The sequence below is a fragment of the Hibiscus syriacus genome, unplaced genomic scaffold (assembly GCF_006381635.1).
Source record: "Hibiscus syriacus cultivar Baekdansim isolate YM2019G1 unplaced genomic scaffold, ASM638163v2 tig00111377_pilon, whole genome shotgun sequence".
NCBI lineage: Eukaryota > Viridiplantae > Streptophyta > Magnoliopsida > Malvales > Malvaceae > Hibiscus > Hibiscus syriacus.
The window spans coordinates 559,559-565,782 of NW_024063073.1; the positions used below are offsets into that span (position 1 = coordinate 559,559).

The 6,224-nt window shown below is 34.0% G+C and overlaps 1 long non-coding RNA gene across 1 annotated transcript; it reads right to left on the reverse strand.

Moving 5' to 3' along the window:
- LOC120159794 lies at positions 1–4,120 on the reverse strand. The gene is made up of 3 exons (XR_005519386.1): positions 3,557–4,120; positions 3,019–3,067; positions 1–80 (listed from the first exon to the last, which is right to left on the reverse strand). It is a non-coding gene; the product is annotated as an uncharacterized LOC120159794 (long non-coding RNA).
- Between the last annotated feature and the right edge of the window lie 2,104 nt (positions 4,121–6,224).

Sequence of the window (6,224 nt, forward strand, 5' to 3'; positions counted from 1 at the left end):
CAGCTGTTTATTCTTTTTCCCCAGTGAGTATTTTTCTCAGCCTTCTCCGGTCAAAAAGCGTCTTCTCTACCTTTGTTGGCCTAAAAAGACATACAAAGGGGTCACCAAATTATTTGAATGCAAAGCATTTCTGAAATGCTAGAAAAGGAGTGTTTGAATGAAAGTGAGAGGGGAATATATGCAGTTTCTTAGACCGTCCCCAGCTATAACGGTTAAGCTTTGTTTAAAGAAGCTTCAAGCATATAATATATAAAACAAAATCCAAACCCCGAATATTTCATGGTAATCTTTGTTTGGAACACTAAAAGAGATACGGGTCTCAAAGTGAAAGTTAAGAGGGGATACCTTTTCTATTCATTACCTGTCAAAGCCTTTAATTTTTTCCTCAAGGGAACACATTGCATTGGAGCTAAAATGCTTTTTTGTATTAGAGGGATAACTTTTAAAACTTTAGGAACGACTGATTTATAAAATTTCAGGAAGGGCGAAAACATATTTTTAATTGAAAAAAATTTAAAATATAAAATAATTTTAATTTTTGGGGGAATTACCCCACCTACTTCCCTTGATGGATCCCTGATATATACACATATATTATTGTTTTACTTTAAGAAAAATACTCTCTCGTAAAAGCAAATATGAAAAGTAAAATATGGCATTATCTACTCAAAAGGGCCACTGGTTTTATGCTTTTAAGCTTCAAATAAGCATCTTTTGATCTATACGTGGCCATGTGGAAGAAAGCAATATCCAGAGGAACAAAACCCTCTAAAAGAGAAAGGGAATTGTTAAATAGTGTTTCATTGTGGCCGCCCAAAACTTTAAAGGTTTTAACAGTGAAGAAATTTCTCTCTTTAAAAAAAGTTGTTTTAATTTTGACATGACATCTTTGTTAATGTAAACGCCTAAAAGGTAATGGAATTACGCACGACCGTTATTAACGAGTAGAGTAGATCACTTAATGAGTAGTTCGAATTTGATTCGATAAATACTCGACTTGAGTTGGTTTGATTTGAATTTGAACTCGACTCGAGACTTCAACGAGTTGAGCCGAACAAAGTCTAACTCGACTGATAAGTTCACGAACAACTCGTTAATTTTTAAATATATTTTTAGTAATTACTTCAAAAATTATTTCATTCAAAAATAAATCTAAATAATAATTATTAATTTATTAATAATAATAAAAAATAATAAGTTAACTAATCTATTAGTTTTTAATAAGTAATAAACTAATCTATTATTTTTAATAAATAATAAAAAATAATAAGTTAACTAATCTATTAGTTTTTAATAAATAATAAACTAATCTATTATTTTTTAATAAATAATAAAATATTATTAATTATAATATTATTTAATTCAAAATAAACACAACTCTAATATTCTCATATAGTATTAGTAAATTTTATTTTAGTTAAAAAAATAAGATAATTTTTTAGTGAGCTTAACGAGCAACAAGTCAAGTCGAACAGTAATATTTTTAACGAGCATAAATCAAACATTATCTAACTCACGATCGACTCGCTCGATAACCATCTCTATGTGCCACACACTCCTTTTCTAACAAGTTCTCATTATTTTATAATCACTCATATCCTCTGCAAAAATTATTACCTATATTATTTTTTATGAAAAAATTATAAGAAAATTAAGAATTGAATTTAATTTCACTATACTTTGAATAACCCTAATAATCCTATTTTTAGTTTTTTTTTTTAATTCTCTGCACTAGCGAAGAGCTCGAACTGAATAAATTCTTGCTGCTTCTTGATTTGCACACGGAATTTCTCGTGTCTTTCGCCTGAAATGAACATACAATAAAAGTATCGTACAACAGCAGGACAACCTCAACTATATTCTTCGAGGAGCATTTGTCGATTTAAACCGACAAAACTGACTCCCTCAACTAATTTGATTTGATTTAGGATATTAATCAACTTTGGGTTATGAGATTAACTTTGTTGGTTATTTCTATTATCAGTTTAGAATTTTCAAAACTAGTCCAACCAAAAAAATAATTTTTTTATTAAAATACATAAGTTGATTAAATATTTTATATTACATATATATTATTTATATAAATAAAGTCGGTTAAATAATTAATTGAATTGGTTAGCTTTAAGTTGGGTTTAATTGTACACTAGTTTCGCAGATGTTTTGAAAAATAACACTTTCAAAAGTGTTGTAGAAAATAAATTTTAAAAGTATTATTTAAAAGTGTAGTTTAAAATTTATTTGCTTGAGATTGTTGTTAAAAATGAATTTGAAAAAATAAAATGTTCATTATAACATTATGTTAATATTAAATTATTGAAATAAAACGTAAATATATAATTGAGCGGAGCTCATGCATTAGTAAAGGTAAAATTATAATTTACTTCCAAAAGTAAAGTTGAAAATAAAAATGGCTAGAAATCCTAACTTTTGCGGTTAGTTTGAAACTACCGTTTCCACCGTATTTTCTTTTATTTTTTATATCCTTTTGACTTTGATTTTGTGGTCAAAATGGACATTTTAACTAAAAATGCTTTTATAAAACCACACCAAACAGGGACTGTGTTTGTTTAGAGTATAAAATTTGATCGGATTGATTTTTGTAGGTTTGATCGGAAAACCAACAGACCCAACTGAAAAAACCACTCCCCCTTGATTACGTCCATTGTGTTGGTTTCGTTTTTCCTTGATTGAACTTCTCAAAATGATCTTTAAGAACATGTGTCATGCAACGTTACTTTATGCTCGTACATGAATATATCAGGCATAACCTCATATAAATGAACAGTCTATTAACTTGCTAAATGAGTTAAAACTATGTGATTGTTCCTAAACTTTAGTCCTGAGCAAACTTCATTACAAAGAACTATGGATTTATTTGGTAAATGGTGAATTTAGATATATGAACATAAGATTCCGCATAGTTTGATTATGACTGATGCACCTTTTGATGTCATGCAAAGCTGGAAATGCTTTGCAAGGAATAAGGGAATAGAGCGAGAGCGAGCGAAGTTGACGCACCGTGCACATGGAAAACTGCAGAGAGGAGAGTGGTACAATAGCTGCACTCCTGAAGATGATAAGACAGGAAATGGATTTTGATATGAGATGCTTTGTACAAGGCAGTAAGCCCAAAAAAAAGCACATGTTCACAAAAAAAAAAGATATGGATAATCTATTCAAGCATACATCAAAATCATGAGAAAAGATAGAAGGAGGGATCTCTTATTTCTAAATGAAGTGGGTTAAAAGGGAAAGGAAGACGACCAAAAGAGTAATGGGAGCAGCTAATTTTCTAATTCACAATGCCATATTTACTTGTGCTTTAAAACATGTCAACTACACACAGCAACCAATAATAATGCCTAAAGAACAAAATAACATTCTTCGACTGTTGACAGTCATCTCATCTGTACTGGATTTTTTTTCCACTTTAGAAAAAAATTAATATATATATATATATAGAAAACACCTTTTCCTTTGCAAAATTAAACAGATTTCTTAGTTGAACCAACCTGCTTGATAATGAAAATTCATTCTTTTTAGTTAGCAGGCAAACCTAGAACTCAGGCTGGAGCTTTAGTCGCCTCGGCTATCCATATTTTTTCCTAGATAATCTTCCTGAAGCAGTGGAGCAAGCGTGCTCTCAACAGAGGACCTCTGCTTACTAGTCTCTTCAAGAATCAATAACTGAGCTGTCTCACAAGCCTTAGCACTATGGAAACCGAGTGTCCATCTCCCATCGGGAGGGGGATTGGAAACCTTAGATTGGTTGCCTCTAGCTTTAAAAAAATCTGGATCAAAATCTCTTATCCGAAGATGTAACCATGTCGGGTGGTCCTCGTCTATCTTTGGCTGGTTCAAGTGAAGAGGGAAAGAAACAACATTTCAATGTTATCAGAGAATCAACTATTCAATTCAGGCTTCAAGTATCTAAAAGAATCAAAGCCTTTTCATTGATTGCTTATGTCAAACAACACAATCATTCCGCAAGGCGAAGTTGCGGTCCATTACAAATCAATATACTCTGTTAATAACAAACCAGATTCATCCAATGTATAAAATGAAAATTCAAATTCAATTGGCTTAGCCGTCTCGACCACGATTTTTCTTTTCACCTGGCATTTCATTTAGCATAAGAAATTTTATTGATAGAAAGGTATTGAAAAAATAAAAGGATAGTAACTAATGTTGGTTTTTGGCAAAGTCCCACATTGGTTGTGTATAAGGAGGAGGGGAAATTCTTTTGTTATAAATAAAGCCCTCCTCCTCCTTAGTTAATCATCCCACAAATATAAGCCTTCTCTATTTTAAAGGCTATTTGTATTCTTTCTCTCTTTGTAATATTTCCTCTATTAGTGAAATATTTTGGTGTTCTCTTTATGTCTATTTAATAGCTATGTCGGGTATAGTTGTGTCAATTATTGTCCTATTAAAATTACTTGTCTTGGTAGTTCTGTCTAAGGAAAGTGGGTTTTAAGAGGGACCATTGTGACCCCTCCTCTTTCCTGGGAATCTACCTTGGGGTGATTTTTAGTACAATCGTTTTCACACTAGTCACCTAGATAATAGTTTTCACGGTGAATCTGTTATTGGTGGAAATTAACCCGAATTTCACAACAATTGGTATCAGCGCTCTTGGTTTATTTTAGTATGCTCTGTGGTTGCGGCTTAGGCTGATCTTCCACATCAGAAAAATTTCCTTGGGATAATTGACATTCTGCATTGGCAGCTATTAAATAGAATTTGTAGCAGAAATGGCAGACGCTTCTTCATCTTCAATTTTGGCAAGAAATGCTGTGACAAATGTTAGATTTGCAGTGGAGATTTTTGATGGCACCGGTCATTTCGGCATGTGGCAAAGCGAGGTTCTAGATGCCCTATTTCAGCAGGGTCTAGACATTGCTATTGAAGGAGAGAAACCAGATGATGTTGAGGAGAAAGAATGGAAGAGGATCAATAGAATGGCATGTGGTACTATTCGATCGTGTCTTTCTAGAGAGCAGAAGTATGCATTTTCTAAGGAAACTTCTGCAAGTAAATTGTGGAAGGCACTGGAGGAGAAATTTTTGAAGAAAAGCGGTCAGAACAAACTCTACATGAAAAGAGACTGTTCCGCTTCAACTATGTACCAGGTACCACTATAGCTTTAATCAGCTGGTGACTGATCTGATGATATGGACGTGACTTTTGAAGACGAAGATCTGGCTCTGATGTTGGGATCACTTCCTGATGAGTTTGAGTATCTTGAAACTACTCTACTTCATGGGAAGGTTGATGTGTCTCTCAGTGAAGTAACTGCTGCCTTGTATAGTTTGAATGAGAAAGAAAGACAAACAAAACACAAGTGTCGAAGCAGAAGCTCTTGTTGTTAGAGGCCGTTCCAAGAGTCAGAATAAAGGAAGCAGAGGGAGATCGAAGTCAAGTCCAGATTGAGCAAAGATGAATGTGCCTTTTGTCGAGAAAAAGGGCACTGGAAGAAAGAATCCCAGGCTAAAGAATAAAGGCAAACCTGAAAGGGGGAAGGCTGTCTCAGAATCAAATGTGGTCGAGTATGATGAGGAGATTCAGATTTCGCATTCGCTGCTACGCCATCAACCAGCTGTTCCAGTTCATGGCTGTTAGATTCAGCTTGTAGCCACCATATGACCCCCAATAGAGAATGGTTCTTTGATTTTAAAGAACTAAAAGGTGGAATTGTCTACACAGCAATAATTCCCCTCTTGACACACTTGGGATTGGTTCAATTCGCTTGAGGAATCAGGATGGATCAATCAGAACCTTAACAGGTGTCCATTATGTACCAGATTTAATGAGAAATCTCATCTCTGTGGGAACCTTAGAGTCAAAAGGTTTAGAAGTGAGGGCAAAAGATGGGATTATGAGGATTATCTCTGGTGCTGGTGATAATGAAGGGAATCCGAAAAAGAAACAATGTGTATTACTTTCTGGTAGTACAATTGTTGGGACAGCAGCAGTGGCAGCTTCTACTGAACAGGAGTCAGAAGCAACCAGGTTATGGCATATGCGCTTGGGGCATGTTGGTGAAAAATCCTTGAAATTACTGATAGATCAAGGATTATTGAAGGGTGCTCGGGCTTGCAAATTAGCTTTTTGTGAGCATTGCATCAAAGGGAAGAAGACGAGGGTGTGAAATTTGGAACAGCAATCCATGATACTAAAGGTATTTTGGATATGTTCATTCAGATGTATGGGGGCCTTCCAAG